At 49.8% G+C, this 20,218-nt stretch overlaps 1 long non-coding RNA gene across 1 annotated transcript in view; it reads right to left on the bottom strand.

Annotated features, from left to right (window-relative positions):
• The window catches only part of LOC113485199, a 9,840-nt gene extending 3,263 nt beyond the window's left edge, over positions 1-6,577 (bottom strand). The window contains exons 1-3 of the long non-coding RNA XR_003399371.1: positions 6,524-6,577; positions 2,044-2,179; positions 1,321-1,419 (exon numbers count right to left, since the gene is read on the bottom strand). This is a non-coding gene — a long non-coding RNA (uncharacterized LOC113485199). The remainder of the gene's footprint in view (positions 1-1,320; positions 1,420-2,043; positions 2,180-6,523) is intronic.
• Positions 6,578-20,218: the final 13,641 nt, after the last annotated feature.

Here is a 20,218-nt window from a genome sequence, read left to right as displayed (position 1 = left end):
TCTGCCCAGCCCTGCTCGGGCTGCGCTCCACGGCCACCCCGAGGGCCCAGGCTCAGCTTAATCTGCACACAGAGAGGGCGTCCAGGAGTTAATTAGTTTTTTGATTCTGCTGTCCTCTCCCAGGATCAGGCAAGGGAAGCAGAGGAAAGCATATGGCGAGGAGGCCGGCTAGCAGGCCAGAATACCAGGAGCACATCCAGGCGCTCCGCGGGCTCGCGTTTTCCAGAATTACTTTCACTGCCTTTAATTAAGCTCTCCCTGGACTCACCAGTTTGGAGAAATTAAAGCAAAAGGGATCATGCCAGAGAACTTGTGTACCACATAGCTTTCCCTGTAAGCTTTTGCAGTTCTGTAATTGAATTCACATACGAATGCATCACAACCGTGCTATGTGAAAAGCCACACTGACCTACTTTCAAGCCAATTTATACGTACTCCATGGATGCTTTAAGTCACTTCATAAACAGACTATCTTTTTTGCCTCTGTTAGACAAATGTAACCTTTATGGGCAAAATCAGAAATCCCTTTTGTCCTGAAAAAGAGACCTTCTATTGAACAATACCACACAAGGTTTACTTACAAGAAATTATCTTGCACTTCCACGTAACCTGAAGCGCTACACACGTAACCGTTGAGTTTTTAATGGCAGCAGCACACAGCAGACCCCCTGTGCCACCCTCCCACCTGGTGCCAGCCACAGCCTCCTCAAAACACACACCTAACTGCTCTTCAGCTCTGAATCACCAGAGATGAGAGAACCTTCCTACTAACATTTAGTGTTTTCAGTCCTAAATGCCAGAACTTTGGAACTGCACCTGAACCTCACCTCCTTTCTTTTCCTAATGAAGGACGCAGCCTTGTTAGCTGAAGGAGCAGACAAGCCTCTCCCCTCCCCTGCTCACTGCATTCTTTTCGAAACATCCAGGAAGTGTACACATATGTCTGTCTTCGTTTTGAAAGCCTGATACACATATCTGAATAATTTAACCCGGTAATGCTGCGCTTCCTCAGGGCCCTGGAGAAGGGCTGAAGGAAGGACACAGCCACTCTGGGCAGGCGTAAACCTGCATAATGGCACAGGACACGATAAACAGCGCCAGGAAATAAAACGTTCCAGCAGATTTCCATACAAGAATGACACTACGATGGAGCTTAAACTGCTTGAAAAATTGTATTGTTTTGATTCAACTACCTGCAAAAAGAACATATCTAAGAAACAAACTGAAGGAAATACAGCTTCTGGGAAAAACAAAAACCTTCCACATCAAATGTTCACTTGGAGTGTGCGTTCCCCTATTTGCACTTTATTATCTTCATACCTGTACAGTGCTCAGTTTCAAGGCTGGAGCTCTCTACCAGCGTATCCCACCAGGTGCTGCCAACGCTCCTGCCCAGCCTCTCCTGCTGTCATCTGCAAACTGGCAAAAAGAAGAAGAAAGGGGAACAGCTTGTACCTCTCTCTGGGTGCAGACACCCAGAGGCACCCCAAGAGCAGTGGTGGGAGCAGAGGCAAAGCCAAATGGCACCACAGCCAGGTGACAGCTGGGGTCCCCAGGAGCTGCAGCAGCACCAGCCTAGAGCCAGGCTTGGCCTCTGCAAAACCCAGCAGGAGCCCTTCCCAGCACCCCACTGCCAGCCTCACCAATGTAAATCAGGACCTGCCTTTTATGCTTAAACTTGAAAACCTGCCGACAGCAGCTGGAGCTCTCTGACAGCGATTAGATAAGGTGCATTTGATAGCAAGTTAAATTCCCTCACACACCAACCCTCCCCTCTCCTTCACACCCCCTGCTTTAATTTTAACAGGTGAGCTTTGTTATGACATTTTAGAAGTTATAGACTGCTGGCTTTTTATTCTTCTGTCTTAAATAAGTCAAAGCAAATCATAATTCTGTTACCAAATAAATAAAATATAGTGACACAGAATAATCTTGAAGACCCCAAGAAACAAGCTATCTGTAAACAACTCACACAGAGCAGAAATGCAATATGCTCAGCAACTACAAGGCTAAACTTGTAAACTAATTGCTACATGTAGATACCTGTTTTGGAGGCTTTTGTTAGATGTGCATCTGTGTCCTTCCAGAACAGCACAACAGCTAAGCCAGGGGAGAAACCAGAGTCCTGCCACCCAGTCCTCAGTGGGTTTCATTTTTTGCTCCACTTCACAAGCAATAACTGTGGGATGATAAGGATTTGCAAAACAAACAGAAAGCTGCACAGTGCTTGTGTTTGGAAGCTCTGAGCATGAAAATCCATTTCAGGGCCTATCTCCCCCCTCACCGAGATAAACCCCTCCTGAGCGTGCTGCATAAATCTCCTACCAGAAACATAAACAACCCCAAAACTTGTTATTTTCTTGGCACAATTAGCACTCGGGGCATGGGGCCTGAGCAGCCCGGCCACCCGCAGTTTGCATTTGCACTGGTTCTCCTCTCGTAGCTGGAAGAGGATAAAAATGGAAGTTGCCTTCCACGCAGGATAAAACCGAGCTGTTTCATTGCCCAGCCCTTCCCAGCGGGATGCCACGAAGGGATCCTCTTCTTTGGCACCTCTGAAGGTAAATCATTTCCAGCGGGCAGGCTGTGCCGAGGGTCCCACAGGAGCAGGGTGGGGACCCCTTTTCCCCCCCAGCTCAGCTGCAGGGGGGTGCAGGGCTGAGCCCGGGGCCAGGGCTGGCTCTGGGGCTCGACACAGGCAGGACAGAGAGCCTGGCTTACTGCTCAGCTCAGGACGTAACGCAGCAATGCTGGACTTCATTTCAGCCAAAATGAAAAATGCTGGGTCACAAGCAGAAATATTTTGGCAAAGCTCTATCACTTTTCAGGGGGTGGGTTTTTTCCTCAGGGCAGGGGAACTCCCCATGGAAAGAGGAAACTCATCAACACCACTTCCATCAGGGAGCAGATTTTTCACCGATCGAAGTTGATGGGAAATTCACCAGCAGCAGCATCTTTTAGTATTTTGTTGAGCATTTTTCCTCGAGAACATACGCTATGTCACAGATACATATGCTTTAAAATAATTACGAATAATATTTTCCACTATTTTCCCAACACTCTTCAAGGATGAGCAAAAGCAACGCACTCCTTCGTTAGTGATGCAAAACATTCCTCTGTGCATCTACAACTACTCCAAACTGTGTAATCCGTGACCCGGAAAGGCACGTTCTTCACCCACTGCTGTCTCGGGTGGGAGGCACCTCAGCATTAGCAGCAGATTGAGAAGCACCAGCAGCGACGACGTCCGAGATCCACCGTTGGGGCTTCCAGGGCTCACCGAGCTGCGCGGTGGTTATCTCCCCCCCCCGGCCCGACTGCACACGAGACAAGTTTCATTTCTAACAGACACCACCATGCTGGGATTTATACCAACAAAAACGCAGCACACGTTTACGGGATGCTTCATAGCCAGCACTGTAACATTTCATCCTTATCAAACGCCACGTAGCCTGCATGCCCCAGGCAGGCTGCTCCCAGGCGCCCAGCGAAAGGGGCAGGGAATGAGCAGACAGCGGGTATCAGCCATCTTTTCACCGCACAGAAAGGCGCCGTTTTCCTGGGGAGCAGGTGCCCACAGACCGTGCCAGCCTCCGCGGCTGCTGGGCTCGCCCTGCCCTCCTCCTCCCCCGGACACTGGGAGCCTGAGGGAGCCCTCAGCCCCACGGTGGGCGCTTCCTCCCCACCACCCTCCGCAGCAAGAGCCCCCACAGCTCCTCCGCCCGCCGGGCCGAGCCGGGGGGTGCCCCCTGAATTCCTGCTGAGGGGCTGACGTGCCCCCCTGAAGCATCCCCTGCTCAGAGGTGGGACCTGAACCCCGCTAACACGCCTCTCCTGCAGCCACAGCCTGAGCAATCCAACCCCCTCACTAGGGCTCCCCATTTCCAAGCGTTTTTGTCGAATCCCCCGCATGCTCCTCTCTGAGGACAAAGGGGTTTGGTCACACAGACACCGGGTGATCGGGGCGGTGTCAAACCCCTTTCCCACAGAGGATCTCTGCTCTTTCATGTGGAGAAACAGCTTTTGTGCAAAGGCTGCAGGGGCAAAAGAGGAGCTCTCAGCTTCACCACCGCACCCTGCTGTCCCCTGAAACGCTTCTGCCTTTCCAGAACAAAGTTTAGACTTCTTCCCCTGTCTCTTCTGAACCAGTACTGAGCTACACAGGGGCAGGACTCGCACGGCCCCTGCAATGGGTGGCCCAGAGAGATGAGCGGGCTGCCAGCCCTGCCACCACGCCAAGGCACACGCAGCTCCGCGGTGACCTTACAGTGTCCTTCCAGTGCTGGAGGGACTCTTGATCGGGGGTGTAGGGATAGGACGAGGGGGAACGGGGTTAAACTGACAGAGGGGAGATTTAGGTGAGATCTAAGGCAGAAATTGTTCCCTGTGAGGGGGTGAGGCCCTGGCACAGGCTGCCCAGAGAAGCTGCGTCTGCCCCCTCCCTGGAAGGGTTCAAGGCCAGGTTGGACAGGGCTTTGGGCAACCTGGGCTGGTGGAAGGTGGCCCTGCCCGGGGCAGGGGTGGCACTGGAGGGGCTTTAAGGTCCCTTCCAATCCAAACCCTCTTGCAGTACAATTGATACAGCCCTGGCCAGCAAAGCACTTCAGTGTCAGCATCTACACTTAAGTGTTTTGCTGAGTAATTTCTTGCCCATCCAAGAGCAGAAAAGACATTCCGCCTCACAGATGGACAAATGAGGGTTACAGCTGCCTCAGGGAAAGGGTCTCCCGCGCCAGCAACTCCTGGGGCCGTTGCCACCTCTGTCAGGCTGTGGTCAGTGCCAGCAGCGGCGGTGGGAGCAGCCGACGCCACCAAGCCTTGCAGGTCTGCACACAGCCCAAGTTCCGGGGCCCACCAATGCTGCAGTCTTCAAGGTTGAAGCAAATTTAACAAATATTTGTCAAATTTCTCTATCATCAACAAGACTTGCTAGCTAAGCACACCCTGGGGGAATAAATGCTGCTCCTGCCTGGATGAGAAACCATACCCATTTAGACACTAAGCTCGTTACCTAACACCGCAACAAGCTGCTTTATTCTAATACAGCCACCTAAAAGCAGAGTTAGACTTCGTATTAATAAACAGTAAAGGAGATTGTACAAATATAACAGAGGGGAAACCCGTTAAGAGACACTGAACACAGAAGATCTGTCTTGCTCTGCAAGTTTCAGGAGCTGAAAGCAGTCGGAGGCGGGTGAGTGTCTGGGGAATGTCGGGGATCTGCTCCGTCTCCCCCCTGCATCTGCTCACGCGCGGCCCCGAGAGCTCCCGGCAGAGCACGGCAGGGCAGCACACAGGGCACGCACAGCTCCACGGACACACGCCGCCTTCAGGAGACGAGAATAAAGCTGTTTGCCTTACAAAACTTCAACACGGAACTTTATTTTCAGAACAATAAAGCCCCAAAGGAGAAAGAAGCAATTTTGTTAACAAAAAATTACACCTTTCACTCAGTCTTTACAATTTTTTAAGAAGTATATTGCTCTGTCTCTGCCCTGCCAATCTTCAGCTCTCCCTCTATATTTCTAATAGGTCTAAACTAATTAAATTAATTTCCCAGAATAACAACCTCCCAGGGACATACAGCTAGATAATCCTTAACTCCTCATGAAGTTAGTTTCCTGTAGTGTTGTGGTGCAATTACAACTCATTAGTCATCTGTCGTACACGGAGACGACAGGGTTTTATATTGATTGTTTTTCCAGGAACACCATGAGAGAAAGCAAGAGTGTGTGGGTGTCCGTGTAAACAAAAACTTTATGGGGAGTCAGCATCAAGCGAGATGCCTGATGTGCAGGAATACACACAGCTCTTCAATCTGAATTTGCACAAGGCAAATCCTGCCTCGCAGCACAGCGGGCACTCCTCCGGGGCGGGGGAGATCCCTCCAGAGCGGGACCTGCCGGGCCAGGGGATGCCCCCGCCCTGGATCCTCGCGCATCCCACGGACCCGCTGCTGCTAAAGCTCTGCACATCCCCACTGCAGGGACAGCTGCTATGCCAGAGGGGAAACGCCATCCCCACGAGAGCAGGTGAGCAGCCCCGCGTCCAGCGTCCACCAGAACTTCTGCCCAGAACCTCGACAAAAACCCGCGGGACCGCGAGAGCCACAGCTGGACCGCGAGAGCCACAGCTGGACCGCGAGAGCCACAGCTGGCCGGCCCCAGGAGCAGAACACTGCTGAGGGTCCCACTGCTGGCTGGGTCTCCAAGTCACACGTTGGGTAACCACCCAGTAAATCCACTATTAATACAGGTAAATCTATTAACGTCATGCAGTATTATCACACTATGTACATTATACACACGTGTCCTAATCCCAGCATAATACAGACTACACAAAATTATACATGATTATGTTAATATTAACCAGTAATTTTTTCCAGCTCCCTGTATATATCTCAAGCTTTGCCTGCCATAGAGCAGGGTGGAATAGTTCAAATAAAATCAAGATCAGGCAGCAATTAGCCTTTCCTGGATATATGGCACAATGACAAAACCAGCAGAAGCTGAACAGTTTTTACCTGAGTGAAAGACACCGACTGTGCTTCCTGAGGCATAAGTTCAAAATGCTGATCCAGACACCTGGAAAACAGAGTACGTACCCATGAAACTTCAAACTGCAAGGGAGATGTAACCCAGGTTTTCTAAGCAATGGTTATAACAGCAGTATTTTAAATTGTGCTCCTTATGCCAGGAGGAGTTGTGTCTGGAGTCATTCATTACACCATCAGCAGCAATAACCAGTTAGACCCGGAAGCACCAGTAACAACTTCAGCTCGGGCAGGTACCAGGGTGGGCTTCCAGCTGAAAAATACGTCCAGAAACCCTTGCTCAGGGTGGAGCCTGAAACTCCGGGACTGCAGCACCTGCCACCAGGAACCCAGCGACACGTGGGGGGCACAAACTACCTTTGAAATAAAATACCCATTTGGCTTAACTCAGGTATTTTTGGGTTTCCTCTCTGATGTCCAGTTACCTTCTAAATTTACATCTGCAGACTTGATTGAAGCCTTTCATGTTCTATTTTTGAACTACATGTTGTATATGTTACCGTGCAATAAATTGGACATTTCAAACACCAACAAAATTGGCCCTTTGTGAATAATAGCCCAGCAGCATTTACATCTAATTATTTTGCCCAGGAATTTAATTTGCTAGACATAAAAGTTATGCTGAATGAAAGAGCACTGCACAATGATCTTTAAGCACAGGAAGGAGACAGCCGTTACTATAGGCACTGAAATCCGTGCTGGTCTTCTCAAACCATAAAGCAAACTCCCTGTGGCGAGGAACTCTGCTGCTGCAAATGTAGATAATGGTGTATGATGAACAGCGCTACTCCTCTGGCAAGGGCTGTCAGTACGAACTCCTCAGTCAGCACGCTGCCAGTTGCACGTGGCTGGTTGAGGCCCTGCGGAGCTAGGGAGGAGGAGGAGGAGGAAGAGGAGGGTGCCCTGGCTGTGGAAGCTGGCAGTGCCCGTCCGAGTTGAGGGTCCACACTAACACCACAAAGAGCGACAACAGGGACAGCAAAAGGAAGGTTTTAGTCCTGGTGCACGGCTGTGGGTTCCATCAGGGTGAGCTCTCTGGCCGCTCCTGGCGAGGAGCGTTTGCCAGGGCACTCGCTTTTTTCAAAGATCTCCTGCTCTCCGGAGCACACGAGCGCTGTGCTGGGAGCACTTCCACACACAGTTCAGGCTCAAGCAACTGCCAAGGGGCTTCTGGCAACTGCAGGTCAAAATGTAACCACTGGTAAATACAGCTACTGTCAGGAAAGAAGAGATTGTCTTAGCATCTTAAAGGACAAAAAACCCCAAATGGAATGAAACAAAGCAATACAAAAGAAAACCCGAGGAGAATCTAATGCAGGGGGTACGGTGCTAATCCCGTATCTGGGAATAACACAGAATATCTCTTGTGTCTGTAGAGATGCACAGAATACCTGTTTCACCAAATGGGAAATACAGAGATGGGATCAGGGCAAAACCAAACAAATCAATAAAGAAAAAAAAAATATTTTTCACATAGGAAAATTCTCAGAAATTTTAAATTATCAGTCAAGGTAAAAAGTTAATTTTCACTATTTTTATGATACTCTGGCACATCCTACCATCACAGATGCCAACGTCGAGCCCGGAGGACGATCCACCGGCGTGCTGGGTTGTCCAAGCCCCCCCCGGACACTGGGCTGAGCCCCGCAGAGGGCACGGCACCCCCAGCCCCTCCTCAGTCACAACTGTAACCTTATTCCCTGCCTCATCACTGACAGTTTCAAAACACATGTAAAACCACTATTTTCCTCAGCATACATGCATATTTAAGGACATATTCTGGCACACTGAGGACTTGCACTGCAAGTAAACTGCTAAATTAAGACTCTTAAAAGCTAATAACAGAGCTGCAGGAAATCCCTAAATCACAGGAAATCAGCCAACAGTTACACACAGCTCCCCAAACAAACGCCCAGTTCCGTCCCAAGGACCATACCATAACCTGAAATAGCCAACTTGCAGCAAGAGGTTGTTGCTTTAGTGAGTCACACTCAAAGCAGCATTCGGATGTGCTGTTATTTTTTACATTTATTTGCATTCTGCAGTTTCAAGAAGATGAAAATCTCAACGCGCTGCAGGAATACCGGGTGTGCGTGTGTCTGCACACACGCGGAACTGCCGGGGCAGAAACAGGCACTTTACTACGGGAAGATTCAGCACAAGCTGGATACAGCATCTTGTCCCACTTTTGACACTAAAAACAATAAATTGAAGCTAGACTTGAGTGACAATTTCCAAAATTTTAAGGCTAAATAGATTATTTATATCCCGTCCCTGTACTTAAGGCTGTGACAAATGTCTAGATCCTGAACTGCAGAGTATTGCACTGACTTGTACAGGCTGCCCAGCGGCTAAGCGGGACTTATTAAACTCCAGCCCATCCTTTCCAGACTGGCAACTAGCTCTATTTAATGACAAACCAACATATTTGTGTACCTGGGCTGCCCAGAATTATTAGCTTTGGATGACAGTGAACACAGACTGAATTTAAAGCAGATGGCATTTGAGAAATTTCAGATCATTTTCATCTTGATTTACTCCAGATAAAGTTCTTGCATAACTCTGACATTTAGTGGCTTAATCTAGGGAAAAATTTCCCATTCCTTATCCTGTACACTCCCTCTTTCTTTTTTCAAGATCTAAAGTTAAATGTTGATCATGTCACTGTTGAAACAGATTAAATTTTCTAGTCATCGGGGAAAAGTAATCAATGCAGCATAATGTGAGCTGTCCGATAATCCTATTTCAGTTCAGAAACCAAACACCTCCAGGAGCGGAGGCGGTGGTGCGCGGCGCGGTGGCTGCTCTGGCTGAACGTCTGTTCCTTATCACCGAGCCAAGGACAAGCCTGGGGCAGCTGGGGACTAGCAGGGAAAGTTATTTTAGCAAAGCAATAGGAACCAAGTCGTTAGCCATCCCTGAAATGCCTTTCATCTCCTAGGAGACCTGGGATTTGGACAAACTGCCTGCCCTCCACAGGTTTTTTCTGTGCTTGGATTGATCATGGCTGTTCCTTGCTCGGTTTTGACTTTCATAGGAGATTTGGCCTTTTTTTTTTTACCTCCCTCACTGCTTCAATGCCTCCCTGAATCACCCCCGTCAGGGAGTTTGAGCCCTGAGGGGCAGCTAGGGCAGCGATGCTCTAGTCCAGAAATCGCACCAGCCTCATCAGCTGACAATGCCATTCATGTCATTCATGCAAAATAAAAAGTCTACCGTGAGTCAGAGTGCGAGACTGGGTGCAGTCCAGTGTCCCTGTGCGGCTTCTGGGTTAGAGTTTCCTCAGACAGGACCAGCTAAACGTGCGGGCAGACACTCTGCACCCACACAGACCCCGGCCACACCGAGCTCAGACAAAGCTTTGTTTATGAGGCAAAACTATAAAAGAACTTATAAAAGAGCTCAGGCTTAGAGTGAAGCAATACAAGTGATGTTTCCTGGGACACTGTTCAAAACTGTGTGTGCAAGCCCCCGAATCTCCATGTCTGTGTAAGCCTCAGCGCTGGCCAAGGGCTGAGCCCGGCCCACGGCCGCTCCCCAGCCAGCAGGGCTCCACCAAAGAGTTAATACAGCCCTCCGTAAGGTGAGTTTTAGGAGGTAAAAACCCCACCATAATCATCCCTGAACGTCCTTAATTTATTCTCTACCAACCCTGCACTTCTCCAGCTCCTTACTTTAAATAATACAAATGGCAAAACTCGGCATCATTAGGGTCAGGATTTTATCTGTAATTGGCTAAAGTAGGAGGTTGATATCATTAGGGCCTCTATAGGGTCAGTAGAGAAGGAGCAAACGCCTAATTTAGGTAATCTAAATTACAGACCATCAACAGGGAGCCAAGACAATTAGCACCCTACCTCAGCCACATCACCTGCCTTTAAGCCGTCACCCACTTTAACCTCATCGGCTTCTACCACGGACTCCTCCAAGTGTGGAAGGAACCTCTGCTTCGATCACCCTCTCCTCCCAGGAGAGATTTCCTCCTCCTGAAAGGAAAAAGTCAGCCAAGAGGAGAGTATCTGGATAAAATCTTCTTGGATTTTGAACCAGGACATGCTTCTAATTAGAACTAATTTTATTTAATAATTGTTATAGTTAAACTAAGCTTAGCAAAGTACTTTCTCTAAAAATAGACAAAAGCTGTAGAAAGTCAGAAGCAAAGACACAATCACGGGATTACACATGATGTGTAGAAATAGGGCACTGACAAGTATTCTGTTAGTAAGATCACTGAGTCTTGTGGGATCTTGGACCTCCTGACTTGATCAAAAAGACTAAATCCTGATTAATCCAGTTTTAAGGTATAAGAAATGAAATCTTAATATCGTGCTTAATTTTGACATTTTTATCTTGGAAACCTTCCCACGCGTTGCGTAGCCAGAGTCGACAGCTTCGGAAAAGTTGTGAACCTCCATTAGATCTTTGTCAACAAATCTAGATGGAGAAGTCTCTCAGATCATTAGAGGAAATGAAAGGAAAAAAATCGTTACGTATTTTAAGCACTTCTCTGCAGTATCATAACTCACTCCTCTCTTTCTCTCTGCAGATACACAACAGGTTGTTTGTTACCTACCCGATTTTTAACTAAAAAGAAGCCCCTCTAAATAGTTTGTTCCATTCTGTAGATTGTGAATTCCACATTAACTCGCTTATTTACAAATGATAAAATAAATAGCAAGGCCCGGTTTGGGCTGGGTAGGTGCCGGAAGGACAACCCCCCCCCGGGGCTGCTCGCGGGTTCGGATGCGAAGTTCTGTTTCTGCGAACACACACACATACCCCTTCAAAACAGGCTTCAGATAATGTTCATCCCCAGAGAACCACGCTGCTGACAAGGTTCTGGAGATCTCAGATGTACAAGAAAAAAATATTTGGTGAATTTGCAGGGTTTTTTCCATAAAACTCATGTTTTCCATTGAATAGTGTATTTTACAATTTTTACCTCTCCCCATTATTCAAAATAATAAAGAAATACATGAGCTAATCTGCATGCCCATGAGAAATCAAAGCTACAGGCATCAATCACGTTAGAGAAGATATTAAACCTTGAGTTGTTTGCTAGAACAAAATCCCGTACGCTGGCAGATTTGTGGCTACACCTGCCCGGTGGAGGGGCCTCACTCACAGTCAAGGCCTCCGAACAAATCACCTCAAACCACCTGCTCGGTTTTTCAAGCACCGTCGCTGTGCACGGCCCGAGTCCCCGCGACCCCCTCGGCAGGGCCGCCGCGCGCCAGCTTGGGGGGCAGAGCTGGCGCTCTCTGGGTGGGCTGGGCTCTAGGTGACAGTCCCTCCAAGCCCTCCTGACCCACGAAGGGCATGATCCCACCTTGTCAGAGGACACTTATCCCCAAACACGGCGCCTGCCCTCCCCTTTTGCCCCCGGAGGAGCGCAGGCAGGCCGGCCGGAACATCCGTCCTCAGCAACGCGGCATCCTACTGAAATCAGCCGCACACCCATCCAAGGCAGCCCTAGACAGGTCTGCCAGTCGGGCCCCTGCAGCTTCTCTGGAGGTGACAGGGATTATGGAAAGAAAATCCTTTATCATAGCCAAAACATTTTCAAATCTAAGCATTGTAAAACTATTTAAATGTGGTTATGCTCGTTTACACCAGGACATAGCTGATTATTCTAGAACATTAAAGCTTCAAATTAAATCTATTAATTAAGGTTATTAATTCCATTTTACATCCAAACTAGCAAATTAACATCCCTTATGGCATCCAGAAATTATCTGCTAAAAATATAAAAGAGATTATAAACCAAATTGATGTTACCTCCCTACCTCATCTGCTGGTTAATTTTTCTCCAGACGCCTCTCACATGTAACTGCCCATCAGCACAGGCTCAGAGCAGTCCTGGGGAGCGATCCCGCAACCTGTTCACAGCCTGCTCAACAGCAAAGCTGTTCATAGCCAACTCACCTTAACTGTAAATTATCTGTGGCATGTGGCCACTCCAAGTATCACCTCAGAGTATTTGTGTTCCACAACTGGAGGAGTGGAGCTTTTGAAAGTAAAAGGAGTAAAATAGTGATGTTACAGAAGCATGACAGCTGTGCTTCGAAGCGTTTGAAAGAAAACACAATTCATGTTTAAAAAAAAAAAAAGATCATGTGCCAGTAAAACAAATTTATATTTCTAATTTGATTAAATAACTGTGAATACATTTGAGAGAATATTCACCCACCTCTACGGCTAAATGCTTTGTCCTCTAATCATAAGCTATACAGAATCAAAGTCAGTTTTTTCAAAAACAATTTCCTGCCCATTTGAGATATTTCTCTCGCAGCCACACGGGTAGGTGGTATGGGGATGTGCAGGCGGCTGCCAGTGCTGCAGAGAAGGTTTTTGCTAATACAAGAAGCTCTCGAAGCGCTCTTTGGACGTCGCAGATCACACACAGTAAAGAACCCGGTGCCGTGGGGAGCCCGGCCCTGGGCTGCCCCTCGCCCCACGCTCTCGCTCTGCAGGGGGGGACCACAGGCGCTGCCCACAAGGGACACGGACACGGTCCCGGCGCAGAGCTGCCCGCGGGGCTGGGCAGAAAGCACCTCGAGCTCTTCATGGAGAGGGAGAGCACACCGCCCGGTCCCCCAGTTTGTCCCCCGGACACCTCTGCTTCCCCCCGTGACAGGTGAGGACGCTAATCCCAGCGCCCCTCCATGGGACGGGCTGGCACACACGTCACCTCGGCCCAGCACGTGCCGCCGGGCTTCACATGTGCAGTATCGGCCAACAAGTCCTGGACCCCAAACGCTCACGTCTGCTCAAACACCTCTGTGATGGCTTGTTACAACCTCCTGCCACAGAGACTCTGCTGCTGCTCCAGGAGCTTTCCACGAGAATATATTTTATAGGCAGATGAAAACTAATTGGAAGAGAAAATAGATTGCTTTTGAGGCAACAGAAGGCTCTCATTATCCCAAGAATACGAAGCTCTGGAGTTAAACACATTCTGTCCTCCCACCGTTTGTGCTTCACCGACTACTTCTAATGTGCTCCTGGGTCTGAGCTGTGGAGGGGGCACAGGGCAAGGCTAACAAGTGCAGCACGTTGCTCCAGACGACTGGAAAATAAATAATTTCTCATTCAGAGCTCGATACAACAAGAGCACCAGCAGCTGCTGCCTGCTGAAGCCGAGCTGGCGGCTCTGTCCCCCTCCTCAGCCCCCACCTGCATCGCCCCCCCTGGCACCCTCCCAGGGACCTCCGTGGGGCAGGACCTCCTCGCCTTCCGCACGGGCAGAGCTGGAGCAGTCCGTCTGTGCACCTGCCCGAGCTTACCGCTGTGACTATACCCAAAGATTTTATTTGTTTCGGTTTAAGTAACAGCGTGCTTATCGCCAAAATGAGTTCGGGCTAAAAATGGGGAAAGAAAAATGTGGTGTTTCTGTTAAAAAGATCTTGTCTTTCCTTGAGACACTCTAGTAGCTGTGCTTTGGGGCAGAATACTGAAATATCAGTCTCCATGAAACTAGTTATGGGCTATTAGTTATTGGTTAATAGGCTAAATTAGTCTCTGTGAAAAATTATCCCCATTTGACTTTATCATAAGCCTTTGGCCACACCAGCATGCTTAGAGGAGATAGAGATCTATTAATTAATTCCTGTTATTGTTGCCTCGGGCAGCACTAATTCTGCCTGAGCTCAGGCAGTTGGGTTTCCAGCACAATTACAGGCACCGCCACACCCAGCAGCTCCCAGGGACACCCGTGTCCCCAGGCGGATTTTCTGCCCTCACCCCAATGGTCACTAAGGGCCGGTTTGGGCCTTTTCTGGGCAGGATCCTTCGTTTTCCTGCAGCCCCACTGCCCTGGGGGCTCTGTGCCGGCCGCATCCTTCCCACGGGGTCTGGCTCATCGTGTCCCAGCCGGAGGACAGCCCCGTCTGCCACCAAAACCACCCGCGCTTCCCCGGCGCCTGGGTCGCTCTCATAAAGAATCTGAAGTGTCCCTGGAAGGTAACGGCTGGGACTGCCACCAGCCAAGGCTGCTGGGGAAGGGAGCGAATCCGACGGCTTGGCAATAAAACGCATCTTGAGATGTTCATGGATATTTTCAGGGAAAAAATATGAATATTAATACTAAGCATTGAGATAAATAGCTACGCTACATTTAAAAGGATGCTCTATTTATTCTAGGGATTTTTTAATTATAAAACCGATGAAGTGTTAATGATTTTAAGCATTACTTCAGCTCCCCGGGAGTTCCAAATCAACTTTTTTTAGTCTATGGCATAAATTCATAAGTTGCTCAGTTTGACCAATTTGTCAAGACAATTTCCATTAGTAAACATGAATATTTAATGAAGGGGAAAACTGGCATGAGTAACTTCACTTAAGCGACTAATGACTTACTGGAAAACAAGTGAGATACATTAATATGCCCCTTCTTTAAGTATTTGCAAAGCATTACAACCCAAATATTTCAGTAAAAGCCTTATTTTACTCTGCCTTTATTTATCTATGTATCTACATTGCCGTTGCATATAGGTGACAGCAAATCAGCTCCAAAAAAACCCTAATTTAAACTTTTTCACAAGATCTAAAATTATTTTCACCTCTTCCATTGCTACATTAGCTAGATTCTGTGGTTTGTTGAAAGATAAATACGAAGGCCCGTGACAGTAACATACACGGCAGGAGAGAAAAGTACCACAGGGCACCGAAAATCCACCTTGGGACCCCGGAGTCGTTCCAGGCGCGAAGCCCCGACAGGCTGCCGAGAGCAGCAAGCAGATACGGGGCGCTCTGCTCTCCAACGTTCCCCTTGAAGACACCCCAAACCCGGCCTTACCAGAGACACCTCAGGGCACTCCGGGGGAAAACACCCGCGGAAACAGAAACACGGGCCCTGGCGCGGGGCGTCTGCTGACGGAGCCTTGCAGACGCGGAGGTGAGCGGGGATGGCGTCGGACTTTCTGCACGTGTTGCTGTGCGCTGTCAGCCGTGAACCTGATGTGCTCCAAGGGAGCTCTGCCGGCCCCTCTGCTCCTCCCCTCGCCGGACCCCGCAGCAGAGCCGCTGCCGGGCCTCGGCCTCACCGCGGCGGCAAATCCCGCCGAACCATCTAGGTTGGGAAGGGCCTGGGGGATCACCTAGTCCCGCTTCCCTTCAGCCCCGCCTGCCCTGCCCGCGCTGCCAGGCGGCGCAGTCGCCCTCACACCAACTCCGAGGGCTGGTATCGGAACTTCTGGCTCTGCGGGAGGTGTCGCACCCCACCTCTCCCCGGGAAGGCCCGCGGGGGTTGGCTTTAGGGGGTTTTAGCCGTGCGTGCCCTGGGAGAGCCAAGCTGGTCCGCGCGCTCGGCCGCTGCGGGAGGCTGTAATGCTGATGACCGCAATGCCCCCGCCCGGGAAGGAAGGCGGCGTGTCTCCAGCAGCACCTCTCTTCCCAGCGGACCTCCCCTCGCCACCAATCTCTTTTGACAGGCGCTCACAATTACTAAAGTGAAAAGCTGTTTCCTTTAGTCACTATCCCCGTAAAACATACTGACTCTCTTAATTACATGCTCAGCTTTTTTCCAAGGGCTCTACCCATGCATGGAGGCAATAACTCAAGCTCGGAGGCAAGGGACCCTGTAACAGAGCCAGCGCAGCCGGGTGGGCACCGAGGCAGCTCAGAGCCCGGGGACTCCGCTGGGGGCCGGCAGCAGCCCCGGGGCACCCCCGCTCCCCCGGCCCAAGTTCGCTGATGGCCACCGCGCCGCTGCAGCTGCGGACCCACAGTTCGGAGGCCCCCCACCGGCACGGTCACGCACGGCTCGTGTTTGCACACGGGTGGAAGCCAGCGGGCTGGCCGACCGGACTGAGGGCCCAGGGACCCAAATCCCTGCCAGCTTCCCCCGGGACTGGCGGCACGGAGCCTCTCCCTCCCGCAGTGCCAGAGGCCCCGCGGCGCTGCCGGAGCTCCCCGGGGTCAGAGGCACTGGGGCTCCGCACCCAGCTTGGGCAACACTTCGTGCCAGATGCCATCCCAGTGCCAGATGCTGTATCGTAAATACGGGCATATAGAGGCTCATAAAAATCAAGGGACGCCCAGTCTCACGTGTGCTTTCACCGGGCTCCTCCCCAGTGTTACCAGCAGCAAAGACAGCAGGACCAGGAGCAGCCAGTGGAGCAGGAACCCCACAGTCCCCATGACGCACCAGAAAAATTATCAAAATACTACACTGTCTCAAAGTACAAAAAAACAAAACCAAACCCGCTTTGTTATTCCTCTTTACCTCAATAAAACAATATGCAAAAGTGGTCAGAATGGAAACACCTGGGTGGTGCCTTCATCTCGCCCGTGAAGAGCTCTGCCCCAGCACCACCTCCACGCCCGTCTGCTGGAAAGCCAAAGATTAACTCGGTGACTTTTACAGCCCCATCTGCCGAGGCTGTGTGTCCTCGGCTCCCCGAGAGGCGGGAAAAGCCCAGCCACCTTCCCCACCAGTACCTGGGACGGCGGGAGGACAACCGTTTTACCAGAAAGCTGAAGGTGATCTGAATGTTATTGACAAGAAAGGCACTAATCGATCCAATTTATATCAGAAGGAAGAGATAGCTGCTATTAGCTGGGGCTCACTGAAGATGAAACATTTTTGTTTGTTTAAAGAAATGCCTGACTGAACTGAAAATCTTAATAGATAATCTCTCTTGAGCATTTTTCGTGCAGTAATTCAAGAACATCAAAAGCACGCTAGCCAACCCAATTTTATGTGAATTTGATACGGATTTACCCACGGCAGAGTCTGTCTGAAGTCTGCGACGAGACACCTTTATGCTCTTTCACCCCAAAGCATCCTTCTTCCATATTTCAAGGTAGATTAGCAAGATGACTTATTTTCCATATACTGCCTATGGTCTACCCAAGCCATTTATGACCTGTGGTGATAATACTTCATTATGATAGTCATCAGGAAACAGAAAACAGATAAAGCATTTTAAATCTCTGTATAGGAACTCTGCTCTTTGGAGCAAAACACTGGCTGGGACTGCCTCCGATGCCAGCAGCCAGGGACAAGGCGACCAATGAAATATGAGAGCTGTAAACTTTGATGGCCTTTCCAAAGAACTTCGGAAAGATGGCAGAGCAGCTCTGAGTGCTTTCCCAGCCTTTAGAGAGGACTTTGAGGCAAAAGCTTTCACACCAAGTGGTTCTCTGGGGTTCTTGGTGAACACACTCTTTTAAAAGCATCTTGCTAAAAACCTTTCCACTTCTGAACACTCAGGCTTGAGCAGCTTTTCTTGCAGTGCCTCAGCCCTACTAATTAGCTACGAACCGACGGTAACAAGATGAGCCCTCGCTCCTCCTAACAGGGAGAGGCATCTCCCCATCACCAGCACCTGCCTCATCCTGCCAGAAACCCTGCACAATCGGGGAAAAACAGACACACGGAAAACATTCCTCAGGTACGTGCAGAAGATGAAAGTGAAGAACTGTTTATCCGATGTTATTTCACTAAGAGCCATGCCCAGATTACCTAGAGGTCCAGTGACCTTCCATAATATTTTCATCCTTATCACTCAACGCTCAGCATAGAAAGGGTTTATATCTACATACACTCCACTAATGGGATCAGCTTAAACCTTTCACCCTCCTGAAGGCATAGCAAGGAGCAGGGAGAAAGCACAGACAGACATCCACATATTTACAGAGGAAAAAAAAAAAAAATTTCCTTCTGCTGCCAATAAAGCTCCAGAGTCTTCTCTCACTGCTTAAATTAATTTGAGTATAGCTGGGGAGGGAGAGAGGAAAGAATTAGAAGCAAATGCCCTGGACACAGAATCACCTCGTCCAGTTGGTGATCACAGGTCACCAAAATCATCGATATTTGGAGAGAAATCTGGGTCAGTTGAGGACTGTCTTGGGATGAGCGAGCCAGCCTGGGTTCCCCGGGTAAGGAGGAGGAGCCGCCAGATGGAGAAGAAATTCATTGACTCCAGGTCTCGAGTAGCCGTTTGCTGCTGGATGATGTTAACGCGCTTCCTGGGAGTCGTTCGGTTGTTTTACCAAACAGCAGGAAATTTAACCTGTTGTTCTCATGAGGTCCTTGGAGGCTCAGGACAACCCCGCGGGTATCTCCTGCGTTTCCCCCACACCGCAGCGCTCCCCTCAGGTACCTCCCCCCGCGGCCGTGGCCCTCCCGCCTGGGTGTTGTGTCGGGTGGAGGCAGCGGGAAGGGCCAGAGCGACGCCGGAGCCGCGAGCCCCCGGCGCAGGCTGGTAACCGCTGCCCTGGGACAGCACGTCCCCACCGCAGCAGCCAGGCCTGTGCTGATAAACCCCCCAACACCCAAAAATCACGTGCTGGTGCAAACCCATTCGCCTTGTATTTCATCTAGATCCCCAGAAGCTTAAACAATATTGTGTGGAAATACTAATGAACTGAACTTCATCAAGCCGTTTTTTGTTGATCCTTATTACTGGGAACTAGGGATCTACTTTTGATCTTCAGCCCAGAGAGAACTCAGTTCAGCCCGAGAGAGAGGGGAGGGTAAAACCCATTTCAATTTCCTTGCCGTGGGCAGAAGCGTCAGTGGGAGGCCACCGAAGCGCTGAGGGGAGGCCAGCAGCCCTCGGCCAGCAGAAGCCTCCACCTCCCCAGCGCACCCCAGAGAAGCCCCATGGCCCCCCCAAGCCCTGGCCCTGCAGACCGATGTCCTCCCACTTCTCACAGCAGGTTTTCACTCTCAGAGTGTTTCACCAACGGGCTGCAAAGCATCAGTCATCCCGAACGAACTTTAACATTGCTCCTCAGAGAATTCTGAAGCAAGCCTATTGTATAAGTGCTAGAAATAAAGAGAGATTTCATGGCTTTCCCAAGACCACTTCAGTGCGTGTGAGGACCCTGTGCAGAACCACCAGCCCTCAGCAGCCGCGCTCACTGCTTCCACAGTTAACCCCCGTGTTTAAACCTTGGGTCACACTGGAAGGACACAACTTCTCTGAACCATAAAACAAGGTCTTGATTAATAAACCCAGTTGCAGAGTATTTTTTAAAATCAGTTCTCACCTCTGTTATAGCAGGATGGTTATGAGAGATGGAAAAGGGCAGAACAGCATCCTCAGAGCTGCACTCAGCAGACCAAGACTGCATCCCAGTTCTGACCGCAGCAGACTATCTTCCCTGTCATATACCGCACAATATTCATAAACTCAGGGCACTGACTTCTAACAGAAAGCTCTTCTGGTTAAAAATGAAAAAGCGCAGCATGATGTGGACAACACACTTCAATCACAAATGGTGTGTAGGGCCAGCACGAGCAGGAACGAAAGCAGGGCTCTGGTTCGCAGCCAGCTGAGGGGTAGCTGGGCAGAGCAGACATAATAACAAAACACCTCATGTACGACATGGAAACTGTATTTCTGAGTTTCAGAGAACACCGAGCAGGGGAGGGAGCATGTGTGACCACATAACCTGCTGCTGAAATTAGCCCCTTCTGTGGATGACTGATGGAGCCAGCTGGAGCTGCTACTTCCGATTTTTTTATTAAGAAAATGCTTGTTGTCTTGGGAATCGTGCAAGGAAAGATGTTTTAGGCTGGAAAACCGATAAATAGCCCTGGTTTTGTGCAAGGCATGGACAGCCTCACTCAGTGTTTTTGTAAGTCGGCACGCATGGACGGGCACCAGTGAATCAACGTGCCCACCACACCCGGCGAGCAGCCACCTTGTGCCG

This window comes from Athene cunicularia (assembly GCF_003259725.1).
Source record: "Athene cunicularia isolate RWA chromosome 13 unlocalized genomic scaffold, athCun1 chr13_part1, whole genome shotgun sequence".
Taxonomy (NCBI): Eukaryota; Metazoa; Chordata; class Aves; order Strigiformes; family Strigidae; genus Athene; species Athene cunicularia.
This window is presented reverse-complemented; position numbering and strand designations above follow the sequence as displayed.